Raw genomic sequence first — 17,203 nt, 5'->3', positions numbered from 1 at the left:
CTGTATCCCTTGGTATGGACGGTACACACGTACTGTACGTGTGCTGTGAGCCTCATCCTCCATCAGCTACAGCTGCTGCTACAGCATCAGAAGCAAACCAACAAACGACGACGCCGCTTCATGCGCTTCATGCGCTTCAAGAGCGCTGCTTTGGGGCGATGGTTGAATGCGGCGTCGTCGTGTTAGAAGAGCGATGGAGGACGGCTCTGAGCGCCCAGTTGGTTGCCGGTGATGTTTCAAATCAGCTTGGATGGAATAGAGAGAGAGAGAGAGAGAGATGAGAAAAACCCGAATGTAGAGTATGGGATTCGAGTTCCCTTTTCTTTTCGCTTCCCCCTGGTCGGCGGTATTTCACCACCCTTGCTCTCGGCGTACTGTGCATAGGAAAAGTACGATGAACCCCCTCTCGTCAGACTCTTTTCGCTGCTCTGGACGCTATCGAGATATAGAGGGGAGAGAGCGGTGTTGTGGTGGTGGTCGGTATATTTTATCGCTTCATCGGCGTATCGGAAGCGGCGAGGCAACGCGAGACTCGTGGGGAGTGCAACAGGGCAAAGAGTGTACTACAACTGCTGATAAACGGGTAAATATGCTTAGGTTGGTGGTTAAAGTAATGTTTAATATGATGGGGTGACACTGCGAGCAAACCTGAGGTGATGTAGGTTTGTTTATAATGGACAATAGAAGGTGAGGTAGACACAAGGGGGTGTAGCTCAGATGGTAGAGCGCTCGCTTAGCATGTGAGAGGTACCGGGATCGATACCCGGCATCTCCAGTCGATCTTTTTATTTATTTCGACCTGTGTGATGAGACATGTCTGGTTACATTACTACCACATACACACTTTATTGACACTAAAACTATTGAACTAGTAATTTTGACTGGTTTCGCGTCATATCCACCGGACATTTAGCATAATTACATACTATTACGAAGTACATAATATGACATTGCTTCAATTTAGCGTTATGATGTATTCTAAATATATTACACCAAAGTTCAGCTCGTTGGAATGTTTTATTAAACAATTTTTAGCAATTTTGACTCAAACGCCTAAAACGATTGGTAGTTTTCAGTGTTCACTAAAGAAATTCGGAAGTATCAAAACTCTCTTAGATAGCTTTATAATTGTATATGCTAATGATAATATACAACAGTGTTTTAAAGGGATCCGTCGAATCCAATGCATTAAAGATCTTTTTGAATAAAGATTAGGGAAGATTGTTTTACATTTGCGTACAACCCTTCTTTGAGCAATTTCACTCATTAGTGTAGAAAACGATGCTGTATTGTTCACTGTTAGCTGTATGTTGCCTTCAAACAAACAGTCTGAAACTGGAAACGATTGAACTTGAGCAAATGAATTGCCTTTGTTCGGTTGGAGTGTGTATAAGTAGTGTGTATCTTTGCATTGTTTCCAATCGATATTATCTGCTTACATAGGAGGCAATGATTGGCCTCATTTGGAAAGCATGATTTGATTTAAAAAAGAAAATGAAAACCCTCTGATCACGTGGCTCAATGGTCTAGGGGTATGATTCTCGCTTTGGGTGCGAGAGGTCCCGGGTTCAAATCCCGGTTGAGCCCGCGATATCTTTTTTGTTGTACCTATGCGTTGCAGTGATAGTAATTTTTTTTAAATCTGTCGGACGGAAAATCTGTTTTGTTATTTTCGTAGCTGTATGTGAATTGTAATTAAATCAATTGACAAGTTCATGGAAATATTTGTTTGATTTGTTGTTCTTCATAATTATTTTAAACTGCAGTGTTTATCAAGCTCTGGTGACTGCGAACTTTAATTAGGAGGCCGAGGTGATAGCAACGGAGTTATTCTATTTTGGGAAAGTCGTAAGATTATCTAAGGGTGCACCCATACTTTAGGAAAATGTATAATGAGTAGTAGAACACGCGAATTGTGAGATACATCGCACAATGATAGCGCCAATGATTCTACGAAACAAGAAACTTCAGTGTTTTAAACCTTCCGTACAAAAAGCTGTTGACGTTTTCGTACAACATACTCTCAGCTGACAAATACCATAGCCTAAGTATGGCATTCTCCGAAAGACCATGTTGAGTACAACAAAAAGAAGAGATATTACAGTATTAATCGGTTAGATTGTATCATTTGGTAGATGATTTGATGCTTTGTTGCTGCACCAAACACTTTATTATGTGATCGATAATTTCTTTATGTGACAGATATTATCTGAATAGGGTGTTTCGTACTCATAATGTCTCGTAATACTCAATTGTTAGAGGTGAGTCTAACGCGTTCTATATAAAAAGAGCTTTGAAATGGCGTCAGACATGTGGCTCAATGGTCTAGGGGTATGATTCTCGCTTTGGGTGCGAGAGGTCCCGGGTTCAAATCCCGGTTGAGCCCAGAGGTTCTTTTGCTGCAGCCTCTAGCTTCCATGTTTGTAGTATTTTTGATTGAAATGAAAGCTTTGATTAAGGAATGTGTATTAGAAGAGGAGATGTTCACGTTTTTTCTTAGGAGAAAACTCCACCTTTAGTGTATTCTATTTATACAATCGTTGTGTTTTGTTTCTTCCATTGCATATATTAATTCAGACTTGGTCCATTCACAGCAGTTGATGATTCAGCTTTGCAGGCTTCGGGGTTCAGCAGCGAGAGAGCATAGACGATGCCGCGAACAGTATTTTAGCTTGTTAGCTTTAAGTAATCCTTGTAATACATATTTGTTAAAAGTTCAATCGTTGTGTCCGGAGTTCAATCGGCCTCCGTCGTATATCACCCCCAACTAGGACAACTGGTTGAAGCAGTGCATTCCTTCTTTGGCTTTAAATTCGTTTCCTTAAGTACAGGTGAATTAACATCGGCATAGAGGAGATGAGGCAGTTAGAATGAATATACTGTGATCGTATTGATGAGCTATGTTTTATAATCTTTTAAGTTATATTTTAATGTTTTCATCAATAATTTGAATGGTGCTACTAAAAAGAGTTTCTATACGAAAAAAGGAAAAAGATCGGCTGGAGATGCCGGGTATCGATCCCGGTACCTCTCACATGCTAAGCGAGCGCTCTACCATCTGAGCTACACCCCCGTGGTGAGTGAAGGGCTCTCAATGCCCTAGAAAATCTACCTTAGTCCTAAATAGCATGGGTTTCATGCTGGCAGCTGGCAGACATTCACAACCAACACCAAACCGGATGCTTTCCCTTAATCCGTCATTTAACGCAACAATCCCCCTGCCCTTAGGGTTGGATGACACAAAACACAGACTGATTGCATGCTTTACTGCTGCCAAACGGTGGGGTGGAGTAGAGCTATTATGTATGATCCGTTTGATGCGCTGTCGACAATTCTGCTACACGATCTGTTAATTAATGTATTCAGCAGAGACGTCGACCGGGTTTGCTACGAGAGTGTATGATTACAGTCATTTGACAATGAGACTGTGTGTCCGTAAGGAAACTGTTTGGCTGGGTGTGTGTGTGTGTATGTGCAAGGCAGATTGATACGGAGGGAGAGATGACAAATATGTGGTTTTTGCTTTTGCATAATCACCACCCACTTTCCTCCCTCCAGCTGTACGTCGTCCAGCACAGCGAGCGCGCCTTTTATTTATGCTTCAGATTGCCTATGTTGCCCATTATTAGTTCCTCCTTCCCCGTTTGGGTGGTTGCTATTCTCTCACGGTGCCAAGAATGTCCGGGGCGGCAACGCATCGGGCCCGATAACGGCACACCAGCAGAGTGTAATGGAAGCTGCTGAGGGTGTGTGTAATCGTGCGAGTATTGAAGCATCATTATCGATGCCGGACACACTCTCGGGAGGGAGTGCTCGGGTGCCGGTACCGGAAGGCCAGAAGGTACGGATCCGACGAAAAGCCCCAACCTTAGTCGGCAAAGGAACACAAAGTCAATCTTACGGCGGGTTTCGCTTCCTCCGCTTCTTCAGCGTCCACTGCCCTAGCGAAACAGTCCGCGGTCAAAAGCATTTGCTCCTTCGCAACCGCATACCTGCTACCCTCCCTCGATTTCTCCCAAAACCACAAAAGTGGCCAATTCGAGGCGTCTTCTTCATCGATTGGTATGAAAGAAATAAATTACAAACAGAGAAATCCCACCGAACCGAAATGCTTGTTGTACGCATTCTTTCCCGGCCCCGTGACGGTGGTCGGTTTGGAAACGATAGGTGAATGGTAGGGGCGTATGTGTGTGTGCCGCAGAGGGCAATCCGACCCGACCGACCGACGGGTGAGGAGCAGCAACGTTTGTGAACTGTGAACGTTAAAATATTTCATTGAACCTGTTTGCGGGCGCGGCGTGCTTTCTTGGTGGGACGTACACCGAGGAACTGGAATGGGGGGGTGCCATGGAGGCTGAAACATACTCACAGCTATTGCTTTCCCTTCTTACTACTACTTCGGGTGTGTGAGAGAACCCCCAAAAACGGTAAACCGGTGGCGGATGATGATGGGCCAATTTTTCGGGGCGCGCGCTTCTTCAACGCTTTTCCGACCGAACAACGCCAACGGTCAAAGTGTGGAAGAGAACGAAAACACCAACCACCACACAAGGGTGGGAAGTACGAGAGGGAGGAGAATTTTGCAGGAAGCAGATTAAGGTTCTTTTGGTGGCTGCCGGCGAGAAGATGTTTCGATGGGCTTCTGGTGTTTTGCTGTTCGTCTTCGTGCTCTTTTGCCTTTGCTGTTCGTCCTCCGCTTGCTTGCGGAAGTTCGGCAAAGACCTTTTTCCCGTTAATGGACCCACTTTGGTGGTGGGGTTTGCGGGGCGATCGCAGTGGCTCTTTTTGGAGGTTTTGTGTGTCTTTATTTGCCGGTGCCATTTGCTGCGCGGTGGAGGTGTTTGGCGCGCGATGTTGCACACTAATCAATCGTGGCGCGTGAAATAGCGATGAGGACATCGTGGTTGGTTATCCTTCCGTGGTTGAAGGGTCTAATTTTTCCGCTGTTTGGTTCGGAATGAATATGTTCTAAAAGCATTTGATATTTACAAACAGAACTTCAAATTTATCATGAAAATTTTAGTTTTTAATCTATTTTTAGCTTGTGATGAACATAATTCTCCCAAATTTAGCTGCAGTTTCTTGACACCTTTGGTTGGATCGTCTATTCACTTATGTTGATAGGATATTTGCGTTGAATAAGTTTCCCCCCATTTCTTATTGAAGTGACCTTTTGCAGTGTGAGGCTGTTTTGCATATTTTTATTCCTGGAACTTGTGCCGTTGCCATTTCACTTCTTTGTTTCGTTTTTCATTTGGTCATAATAATTACAAACTCAAGAGGGAAAGAGAGTAATAGAGTGAGAGAGAGAGAGAGAGAGAGAGAGAGAGAGAGAGAGAGAGAGAGAGAGAGAGAGAGAAAGAAAGAGAAAAGGGAGAAATGAAAGAGAGAGAAAGATAAAGAGAGAGAGAGAGAGAGAAAGAGAGATAGGAGAGAGAAAGAGAGAGAGAGAGATAGAGAGATAGAGAGAGAAAAAGAGATAGAGAAAAATAGATAGAGATAGACAGAGAAAGAAGGTCAAAAAGGTATAAAATAAGACTAGCAAACAGTCGGGAAACAAAATCTAGATTCCCTCGTTCCCGGACACGGAAAACTCGACTTTTCCAACTCCCCGAACACAGCCACCCACACTTATCGTGGGTAGGTTATGTTGTGTTGTTCGAAATACACTCTTCCTCTTCGCACCCCAACCTTCCACCATTCAATCGCCCACTCAATTTCCGGTTTGGATATCACCTTTTCGCTTGGCAAAGCCACACTTGCCCACACAATCCACATCATTTAGTGTCCGATTATGGCGTGCCCCATAATCAGTTGATAAGGTCCGTGAGACCGTTTGGTAAAATGTCACATCCCACTCACATTAAACAGGCATACACACAGACGGCACACACGGGTGCACATTGTGGTGGAAAACGACCACATGTTCTTCCATCGTGTGCGCTCTCCACACACACAGACCGTCGGGCGCATGTGTTTTCGCTTGCCCGAATGGGGGGATCAATAAATTAACGCCCAATCGAAACGGATTCACATTTCATCGGTGTTCGGTGGCGATGATGGAAGCGACGGTTCGGTGGGAGGGGGGGGGAAAGCGAAAACGGGTGAGAAATCCGTTAAAGGAAGTGAGCGAAAAGGGCGGTTCGGTAAAGCATCCTTAAAACCGGAAAACCCGCCAGGATTACCGGAGTGCTTCACAATGTTCGCAATGTTTTTGGTCGGCCGAATTGTGGATTGTGGATGGAAGCGTGTATGTATGTTGCAATGAAAGAGAGAGAGAGAGAGAAAAGCCAATAAAACGACCAGTCTTTGAGATTGGTTCTGTGCGGACAAGGATGGGGCGGCAAATCAAGCGAGCGAGTGAGTGAGAGCGTGGTGGTACTTTGTGTATATCCCTATCGCCCGAAGGCATCCACCGTTTCCGCACATACCCACACACACACATACATGCACACTCGCCAGGAGCATGAATTTTCACACCGTAAATGGAGCAGCCCGGTCGGTCGTTTCGGGAAGGGGAAACGGGCCAAGGGTGTGACTAGTGGGGATGGTGAATCGCGCTGCGTTAAAGGATGGTCAGGGCGAGGTCCGAGGGGTGTAGAACGGTTGGATAACTTGATTTTCTTCCCATCCGGTCGTGCCGGGTCAAGTCGGGACCGGTAGATGCTCCGGAAGCATCATCCCCGCATCCTTCGCCATTTTTATTGGTCGTGTTTGAATGTGCCTCGAGAGTAGCTTTACCGTTTACGAGTGAGGGGCAGGATAAATGGAACGTTTTCCATTGAAGCGTTAGTGAAGTGTGTTTTTTTATTTTATCATTGTTCGATGGGACAACGATAGTTGGGAATGGTTTCCATTGTTCAGTTATTGGGGAGCAAATTATGTGTATGTAATTGATGTAGCGATTTGTCAGTTTAGCTGAAGTTTTCTATTGTTTTTAATTATTAAAGCTAAGTAAACAGCAAGAATCAAACTTTGTTTGAAGATTTATATAGAAAAAGACTACTCGAGCGCTGGGTCTCGCTCATCACTCGGGCCGACTAACTGTTTGCGCATTTTGCATCATTTTCAGATACGTTTCCGAAATACAAACAATCAAGAGACGTGGTATGATAATAATAACGAAGTCATAACAAATGCGTTGAAAAATGGTTCCAATTTTGAAATTCAACAGACAATTTAAAATTCTTATGCTTCAGGTGCAAGTACTGTGCTGTAGGAGAAGGGTTTCTTTATTAACATTTTACTTATTTGTTAGACAATGTACATATTATAAAAAAGGCATTATTTTATAAGAATAGATCTTGGATTGTATTGCGATTGCCTGTGTGAAGTGAGTGGATAAACAAACACTGTTATGCAATCAGATATAGAACAAACATTCAACATTGGGAAGGGAAACAAGCGCGCCTTTACTTCATCATCCTTGCTGTGGGGACGACACTCGGAGGATTACAAACATAATGCAATTACGCAAAGGACACTTAATTTCTCTTTTAGGTGACTTTTAAATACCTCATTTGTTTATAGACTAATTATAGTTCATTCACCGATGATGAAAGGGGGCGCAGGTGACAACAGAACCAAACACAAATGGATGATTGATCACGATAATATCATCCTTCCTCCTTGTAGCAGGGTGTTAAAATTTGCATCATGTAACGTGCTTACCTAAAAAGGATACGGTTTTCACGGGCTCAACCGGGATTTGAACCCGGGACCTCTCGCACCCAAAGCGAGAATCATACCCCTAGACCATTGAGCCACCTGCCGTTGAGGAATAAAAGACCCCAACAAAACTATCGACTCACGATCGTGCACTGATTGATGACACACTTTCACCTTGCCTAGAGATAAAGCTCTTTTCCCTCCACCAAACCAATCAAACGCTGCGGAAGGGCGGAGGGAGGCATACGACAAGGAAGCCGTGTACTCGCGAACCTTTCCGCTGTCATTCAATGCCAATCGTGTCGTGGTTAATTTAATGAGCAACTGATAAAACAATAGAGAACATTAGGTGTGTGTGTGTGTGCTCTTCAGTTGGCCAAGCAATGCTGGCTGGGACGGAATAAATGCGCTCTCCCCGTCACAACCTATTGACTTTGTGTGCCCTCGTTTACACCGAGACACGGAAGGAGGGACCAGTACAGAGAGAGGATAGAGGGGATGGACGATGGTGTGTGGTGATGGTTAATTTAAATGAAGCAATACCGTAACAGCCGCCCCAAACAGCTGGCCATATTCCGGGCCCAGATGCATTGACGGAAGCTGCGCGATGCGGAGCTGTGTGCTGTGCTGTATCTCACCTAATCTCTTTGTCTCTTTGCCGCCCATGAAGCCCGCTCGTCGGGTCGTGTCGTGTTTGTTAATTTTCCGTTAAATAAAATTACTCCATTCCTTCTTCCTCTCCAGCCGGTCGGTGGTGCTTTTTCGGTCGCGCGAAGCATGTCGGTGGAAGGGCGTTGTGTTGTGGAATCATAAAGCAACCAAAAAAAAACCTTCCTACTGGAATGGTGTGGAAAGCAAGCGGCAAGCGAAAAAGATTGTTGTGTGTGCTCTCCGCTCTGCCCCACTGTTGAAGACGTTTCGCGCTCGGAACGCGAGGTGCACAAGAAACAGCGCAAAGATAAACGATAAAATAAGATCGCAACAAGGCAGAAGGGCAACACAGCCCCCCTCCGAAACGCAATGTCGGGAGGGAGGAGTCGCTGTTAGTAGCTGATGGTTATGGTGGGTCGCGAGAAAGCCAGCGGACCGCGGGTGGTGGTCTTTGAGAAGAAGGAGGAGGGAAATAGATAACTCGAGAAAGTGGCGTCTGCTTTGGTTCGTTTTGTCGAGAGCAGCATCATCGCTGCTGCTGCGGTTGTGCTGTGTTGCGCCCTTCGTGGCCGCAGCAAAAGGAAAGGCACAAATGTATTATTAAACATGGTGCAAAAACCGTCCCTAGCGGCGTATGCAGGGTAGAGGTTTATTTATTGTGAAATTTGGGTAGATATTAGTTACCGGGAGTGTTAATGTCTTATACGGACGTCACACGAGGCGTAAACTCAAAAAGTTTACGCTTGATTTGTATGGGAGAGCGTAAACTTCCTGTCAAAAGATTTCAGGGTTGTATGGCTGAAATCCAGTTTACGCCAAAGTTTACGCTTCGTGTGACGTCCGTATTAGGCTGCCGCGTTAAAATCGTTTAGTTGATTTGCACTCAGTATGGTTCGATATGTGCTTTTGAAGCAAGGAAAATTAGATAAAGTCATCAAACTGCTTATTACTAGAATGATTAGAAGCTACTTCTATAATTAATCTGCAATGGCTCATGAAGTAGATGGTAACGTTAACATTTGGCCCAGTTGTTTTGCAAATATCTTGGCCGTTAGGTTGTTGTTCATACCATTCAATGGATAATCTTGCTCAGCATCGATTTGGTTTTTAAAGTGTAAAGTTATCAAACATTTTTTGTGATATTGAACCAAAGTTAACAAAAAAAAAACCTTAATTCAAAGTCAAAGAATTGTTGGTAAACCTATGATTGCATGCCACCGTTGACGTTATGGACCAATTTTCATAAGCCAAAAGGCCTTTGACCTCCTCCTTCGACTACATATAAGTGATAGGATCTAATGGTAACTGTCCCAAATCGTACACTCGAACCATATTTTGATGTGCGAGCAAGTTACGGCCAGCCTGAAATTGTAGACAAGATAAAACATGAAATAAATCATATGAAACCTTATTCTAGTAGTACGTTTAAAGCATTATATGCTTCATTATCTTGGTTTCGTGTATTTTGTTGTAATGAATGATTCATTAAATCAATTTTATCAAAGGCAATGACTGTCGCAAAAAGAACAAGACTGTTCGAATAAATGAAATTACCTTAATATCAAATGTCTATGCAGACAACTCAGTACTCTTTCAGCAAACTTTAATTGAACTATCGAGCAACAAACCCTTCAGCCCTATTTTTCATCCCACAATCATCCGTTCACGAGTGGCAGCAACATTGCGCAATGGTTTTTGCTATATAAAAGGAAACGATACCATCCTATGCGTGCGTACCCCAGTGTGTATGTGCATGTGTGTGCCGGGCTGCCTCATCGCGGCAAATATTAATTACACCCCCGCGGTTTAAAGTGCAGGCTAGCAAACGACAAGGGCATAGACGGACAGACAGACAGACAGAAAGGCCTTTCTAGCACAGTTTTGCGAACACTATATCATGCACCAACCAACCCACCCATCCAGCAGACGGCAGCAGTGTTGCATCATACCGCGAGTGCCGGCGATCAAGTACGATCTCACCTACTTTCTCCGGCAGCCAGCGGCCGCGACTGGAATTCATTTTCATTTCTTCGTTTCCATCATTTCTCCCTCCCAGCAGTAGTACTGGAGGTTTCGCTACCGCGCTACTGGAAAGCGAAAATAAAACCCTCACTCGATGGTATCACGGGTGGTGTTGTGGTGCGGGTTGGGCACTGATTTGTTTGTGTGGTTGCCATGTTGCCCAAACTCAAAACTATCACACGAAAATTAAGAAAATTTAAATCGGAACGAGATTAAACCCGTAGTAGCGCATTTCGTCACTATTGATCGGTGGGATTGATGGGAAGTGATTAATATTTCCCAACCGTATGAGACAGGAAAATATACACACCACCACGACCACCACCACCGGCCATGTGTGTAAGATAAGCTGTGCCCGCGGCCACTTAGTAGCGATGGGTGGACATGCAACCGAACACCAGCAGATGCAGTCTAGGGGTCAGAAAGTCTTAAGGAGGAGGGTGTGTGTGCGCACGCCACATGCACATGCCTTTGTTTATCGTCGTCGTTTGCTGGATGTTCTGTACCGTTCCCGTGACACTGCATAACAGGAAGTAGTGGTGCGCGTGCAGAGAGCAGCATGTTGTTTAGAATCGATCGAATCGAAACCAAAACGGCCCAAAACGACTATGTAGTGGAGCAGAGATTTTACTTTTTTTTTTTTTTGGGGCAGAGGAGGGTGTATGTGCTGATCGCGTCTAGTAATAGCAACGTGTCCCGGAGACTGCCTCTACTAGGGGGAGCTCTTTTGATTTGTTGCCACTGCACGCATAAAAGTAGGCCATCGACCAACTGTACACACACACACACACCGCACCGCACGACGCTAAGTGTGTTTTCTCACTGTGTCTGTGAGTGTTTACAGGCCTGTGCTGCTGGTAGCACTGAAATGCATTTAGGGTGGTTTATTTTATTATTTTGTTTTTTTTTTCGACCATATTCATTTTGAGAGAGGGGCGCTGCTTAAATTCAATGCAGTGCGGTGTCTAGTGAAAGGACAAAGACACCGTTTATACTGCTTGTTTTATTCAAGATTTGGTCTAATTGGCGTTGGCATGTTTTGTGGTGGAATATGTTGTACGTTCTTCAACGAGGCGCCGTGGCTTAGTTGGTTAAAGCGCCTGTCTAGTAAACAGGAGATCGTGAGTTCGAATCTCGCCGGAGCCTTCTGCAAGTCCCTGTACAAAAGTTCGTTGAGAAAGTTTCTCAGGATGACGAGGGATTATTTATTGTGAGCTTTCAACGTCATTATTGCATTTATACACGTCATTTGCAGCAGAAACAGAACAGAAACAGCAAACAAAGAGAGCATCAGGGGCAGATTCCGTACAAAATATGAAAGAGGTAATTTATATGAAATTAACGAGTGAATTAGCTCATTTCAATTACACGACAATTCTACTTCTGCAATTGGTAGGTGATTGTTCATTTTTGTTGTTCATTCTTAATAAGATTTTCTTTTTTAAATAAAGTACAACCATTTTTTTTTCTTCTTCAAGCTAATCTTCAGCACGTATATCACGAACCCTGTTATCATGAATTACTGACTATCATTTAATTTTAAATAACATTATGCTATTGAGTATTTAAAAAAAATTGAGTGACAGTAGTCAATTTTACAGTACTTAAGTTAAACTGTTTCTGACCATTACCGGCTGAGCAATTCATTCTCAATTGATACAGAATCTATACAAATTCTTAATAAGATCTTATATCTAATCTATGGGTCATGAAATGGCTCCTAATCTCATGCAGGACATGGAATTGATTCTGAATCCTGTCTGGTGTTGGAAATGGTCCTGAACGCATACCGTTCCTAGAATTGATACAGAATCCACAGAGGTCCTTTGACTACTCCTGACCTTCTACTGGTCCTGGCATATTTCCCTATTTTAGTTATACTTTATTCAAAAACTGTACCTATACCAGTCTCAGTCAAGGAACGATTAGTAAACCCGGTTTTGGTGCAGGAACCGATACTATACCTACTCAGAACTAATAACTGGCTCTGCCAAAATATTGATGAACAAACCATTTCCAAAAGGCAGTTTTTTGCCATGAAGTAGCCACGAAATAGCGAATGTAATCCTAACTAATATTTATACAGCTGGGCCTGAACCGTAGCTAAGAACGCACATTTTCCATGAGTGGCTCATTTTCCACAACAAAGACTGGAGTTTCCCGGTGCGTTCCAGGTGGCTCTTCGTCACAACAGCTGTGGTGTCCGAGCGGTTAAGGAGATGGACTTGAAATCCATTGGGTTCTACCCGCACAGGTTCGAATCCTGTCTACAGCGTCTGCGAGAAAGTTGTTGAGATGTGTGTGGGATCGTTTCAACTGTTTTTTAGTTGTAAGGAACAAAGAGAGTGTGTTTGCCGTTTAACCAAATTCTGATCAACAAATTAAAAACGTTAGCAACATTAAGACAGAGAATAGTCCAAACATTTGATACCATCCCTCCGTGAATTCCATCTCTAATTGCTATCAAGGTACATACTCATTCTCACACCTACACCGGACACAGTAGTTTAATCTCCAAAGCAAAAAAGAAAAAAAGATTTGCATTTATCTCCCCTAGCAACGGACGGGCGAGCGGGTTCAATGTCGCCGTCGTTCCGCACACTGACTGATTCATTCAATCGTCGCGAAGCGACATTTTCCCACCATGAGCGGAAAGTTCATCGTAAATGTGTTTTGACATTTCCGGAATGCACAAGCATCGTTCTCGTCCTTTCTGCACCACATTTCTTCGAACGCACGTTTCTACGTTCAATACTACTAAGGCAAAAACCTACGCACAGGACGATTCTATCATGACCCACACAACAACAACGGTCGTACGGGGTTATTGGTACGCCCAGGGCGCCCACCAACACTAACGCGCCGGGGAAAAATAAACGTGAAGCGCTGCCCAACGCTGCCCCCGCGACTGTTTGCACGTTGTGCCATCCTACGCACGTCCTACCTGCACACACATACACACATTCACAGAATTATCAGCGAATGTTTCCGAAAGGATGTTGTTGGCGGTGGTGGTGGCTTCACGGTGTGTGCCGCAGGTCACACCAAAAGCGGGGGAACAACCTTTCGTGAAAGCGCGTGGGATGTATTTATGACGATTTCTGTCCGCGCGTCACGTTGTTCTTGTCGCTTTTCGAAGGCGTTGAAAGTGCTACTACTATCCAAGGATGCTTCGAAGGAACTTGATCCGGGAGCTATTTCCCATGTTTCTGGACTGATTTACTGGAACCCGTCCGACCCCGGGCTGTGCTGCAACCCGGGCCGGATCGCCCGGAAACGGTGAGCAGTTAAGTGGGAATTTTTGACAGCAAACTTCCATAATGCCTGTGCATTCTTATTAAAAAGCTCGTACGCTAAGCGGAATCCATTGATGGTTGAGAGATTTGGCTGCGATACGATAACTGGGGAGAAATATAGCAGGTTTAAGTGGAGTGCATTATTGATTACCGCTTCACTCTTGTCACAAAGAAGTGGGTTGGATAAATGGACCATAGTTGTTCACTTTCCACCGCAAATTTGTTTGGAAAAGGTTAAAAAATATTCCATAAAAATACAAGGATTAACATCCTTATTGTCAGTAATCGAGATGAAGTTCCGGCGGTGGTTCCGCACCCGAACCAATGCCTGATTTGCCTCACAGCGAAGGAACTTCTAACCACTCGACCCTTTAGCCGTGCCTGAAATATAGGCAGAAGAGGTTCACTGGAGGCCGCCGGTACCCCGACATGAAGCAACACGAAGGAAAAAAAAGGTCAACGAACGGAACGCAGGCGAACGCAGGGAAACAGCGAGATGCGGTGTGATGGTCCTGTTGCTGTTTGGTGCTTCGGAAAGCCACGAGACACCTCTTGGAGGATCAGGCTTTAGCAAAACCACGACGTATGAGTGTGCATGGTGGTGTCATTCGCATATGTTTATTTGTGTAGATACATTTGTGTGTTGTGTTGTACCCTTGCTGCGCATCCGCTTTCGTGCACATCGTCGTTCGCCCCTTGCATTTTGGGTGCATTTTGTTTTGAGGTTTGTGCCCGGAGACGGTAGAAATCTGCCTAGGAGCAAGAATCCAACAAGCCGATACCACCATCCCATCACTTGTCTGTCCTGTCTGTCTCTGCGCTGTCCTTTCGTAGCGAGTCCTTGTGAATGAGAGTGAGAAAGAGAGCGATAGCGAAATGAGTGCTGAGATATGCGAAAAAGAAAGAGAGAGAGGAAATTTGGTTGGCGAGTGAACAGGATAGAAAAGAACGCGCGTTCTTCGCTCGGTACGCGCTCATCGAAGGCTTTTCGACTCGTTTGCGTTGGAGGGATGACATCCAAGCGTCCTTTGCATTAGAAGGTATGAGGTACAAAAACGAGAGAGAGAGAGAGATAGAGGAGAGTGTAAGCTTTCTCCCACTCGCTCACGTGCGGATAGACATTAAAGCAAGGAAGTTTATTGAAAAATCGTTCACCCAACTGCTTCTCGCAAGCACACACACACACATACACTCAGACGGAATGGATAAGGAAGGGCAGGAGAAAAGTGCCAGCGAGTAACAAAAACCATCGCTTCTAACCGTCATCGGCGGCGGCAGCAGCAGCAACAGCAGCAGTAACAACGCCAGCATATGGATCGATTTGTAACGAGTGAAAGAGTACAAGAATAGCTTGCTTTCTCTCTCCCTCTCTCCTGCTCTCGGTCGTTCGACGCACACGCTACGGGAGGATTGTTGAAAACTGCACTGGGAAACGTGATTTCTATCACGTACGCGCGAGCATAAATGCCAGGGTGGGTCGCCGCAGCATGGCAGAACGCAACAGCATCGGGTACTGGGGAGGGGAAGGAGTGTACGGCCGTACCACCGCTTAGAGTCTCGAGAGTGGCAAAATGATGGCATATTATGTTGTGTGTTTTATTGTGGGTCGATTTTCTAAAGCCCCTTTTTGGTGCTTCTCTGGGTTCGTTCGTTCGGTCGTTCGTTCGTTTCCGCCTGTCACCCTTCGCCACCCCCTTTAGGACGAGGACGGGGGTAGTTTGGGCATTTTGGTATTCATTACATTTTTTTCCAATTAAAGCTAAAAGCACCCAACGAATCCTGCGTGGGCTTGTCGTGGTGGGATACATTTAAGCGGAAGATCGGCGACGGTGACGGCGGGAGTTGCTGGTTGAAAATGATTGCTCGACTATTTGCATACATCCTATGGGGCTCTTCCTGCATTCGGTTATTAATTTTGAGCCAATATGTTGCTACTCAAAACGGGAGGATTGTGGAAGGGTTTGTAGTGTTCCCAGGTTTTATGTTTGCCATCATTAATGCGCTATCCCTTTAATAAATAAGCCGAGCAAGGAGTTAAATGTAGGAGTGCTGGGATGTCCGCCTTTCCTACATCAATATCAATGAGCATTAGACAAAAGATCAACATTTGAAAGCATAATTTTGTTCTACAATTTTGCAACAAACAAAACGTACAAAAATGCTTATACTTTCACTTTGCCATAGACACGTGTCTCAATGATATGGTTTGGTTGCTTTCTTGCGCGCTTCGAGACGCGCTCTGTTTGGCTTACGACAGGGACTAGCACCCATTCACCTTACCTGCGCTGTGCTGTTGTCCGCAATCAATTCTTCCCACCATGCGGACAATCATCTCCACCCAATCATTCTCACCATCATCACAATCATCATCATAATCGTCATCAACGTCAAGAGAGGAGTCTACCCAGCACAACTCCACCACCCGGTTTCAACCAGGGCGAGGAGTTTGTTTAACATACCACCGCACTGTGGTGCCCTCCCTCCCCCCGCCAACTGTACTGTGTCACTTGGTTCCATTGTTTGCTATCCTGACCAACCGATCCCTTCGAAGGTTCGCATCACTGGCTACGACGTCTGTCGCCTGTCGGTCTTACGTAGATGTGTGTGAGCGCGTTTGGTTTACATACGTCGTCGACACGACAAGAAGGATAAACTCGATTATGGCAGTCGGATTTTATGGTATTTGCCATCACCCCGGACCCCGGTATGTGTGTGTGTGTGTGCGTGTTGTATCGCCTGGGAAAGGAGAAACATGCTCGAATTCACATCCACCTTACCTTTTTTTCACTTCGTTGTTCCATTTTGGTTGCAAAAGGAGGAAAAAAGTGAGACCCCTTTTTTTCGCCGCCACACTTTGCGTTTTGGTTCACGAGCCGAACGGAAAACGGTTTTTGATGATGATGGGATGTTCAGGGAGTAAGTGTGTGTGTTTGTATTTTATCCTCGAGTTGAATTTTTGGTTAGCGCTTTGAAATTAGGGGGTTTTTTTTGTGTGTGCTTCGCTGGTTCTCTTTGCTCGTTCGCTGCTTCTACTCAAAAGAATTGAATTGATGAAAGTATTAGTGTAGCTGCTGGTATTATGTGTACGTATGATTTAATTCTGTGAGCTTCTGATTTGTGTTGAAGTTTTGCGTGTGAGCGGATCGTATCGTAGGGGCGTTAGAATGTGTTTGAAAGGTTTCAATTGAGTTCATTAAACAGCACTTATTGTAAGTGGGCCGTCGATTCGATCATGATAAAGTCAAATATGTTGTTGTAACAAAATGATTATGATTCTCAGGAGAATTTACTCGTGCTCCTCCTCCCCCTAAAAGATAGAACAGTATGTGTAAGCCATTCCGATTCAAATCAAATCACTCAAATTGGCATTTTTGTGTGCGTGGTTTGACCAGCTCAATTTGAAAATTAATTTTCAAGCACAGTTTTCTCAGCGAAATCAATAAAATCGATGTACAAATGGTCACTGTTCAATGAGCTTTGCACTTTGAGCATTTTGTCCAAACTTTGAATAATAAAAAAACTAACCCACCCAGCTAAAAGCTTGCAACCGCAAACCGCTTTTTTGG

General features: G+C 44.6%; 7 non-coding genes across 7 annotated transcripts; 5 read left to right on the top strand and 2 right to left on the bottom strand.

Annotated features, from left to right (window-relative positions):
* The first annotated feature begins 702 nt into the window (after positions 1-702).
* On the top strand, positions 703-775 carry Trnaa-agc. Its single transcript has one exon. It is a non-coding gene; the product is annotated as a tRNA-Ala (tRNA).
* Positions 776-1,515: 740 nt separating this feature from the next.
* Positions 1,516-1,587, top strand: Trnap-ugg. Its single transcript has one exon. It is a non-coding gene; the product is annotated as a tRNA-Pro (tRNA).
* A 727-nt stretch (positions 1,588-2,314) lies between these two features.
* Positions 2,315-2,386, top strand: Trnap-ugg. Its single transcript has one exon. It is a non-coding gene; the product is annotated as a tRNA-Pro (tRNA).
* A 614-nt stretch (positions 2,387-3,000) lies between these two features.
* Trnaa-agc lies at positions 3,001-3,073 on the bottom strand. Its single transcript has one exon. It is a non-coding gene; the product is annotated as a tRNA-Ala (tRNA).
* A 4,620-nt stretch (positions 3,074-7,693) lies between these two features.
* On the bottom strand, positions 7,694-7,765 carry Trnap-ugg. Its single transcript has one exon. It is a non-coding gene; the product is annotated as a tRNA-Pro (tRNA).
* Positions 7,766-11,413: 3,648 nt separating this feature from the next.
* On the top strand, positions 11,414-11,487 carry Trnat-agu. The gene has a single exon. It is a non-coding gene; the product is annotated as a tRNA-Thr (tRNA).
* Positions 11,488-12,534: 1,047 nt separating this feature from the next.
* Positions 12,535-12,616, top strand: Trnas-uga. Its single transcript has one exon. It is a non-coding gene; the product is annotated as a tRNA-Ser (tRNA).
* Positions 12,617-17,203: the final 4,587 nt, after the last annotated feature.

This window comes from Anopheles merus, chromosome 2R (assembly GCF_017562075.2).
Source record: "Anopheles merus strain MAF chromosome 2R, AmerM5.1, whole genome shotgun sequence".
Lineage (NCBI taxonomy): Eukaryota > Metazoa > Arthropoda > Insecta > Diptera > Culicidae > Anopheles > Anopheles merus.
The sequence above is the reverse complement of the archived record's forward strand: the minus strand, read 5'-3'. Positions and strand labels throughout refer to the sequence as shown.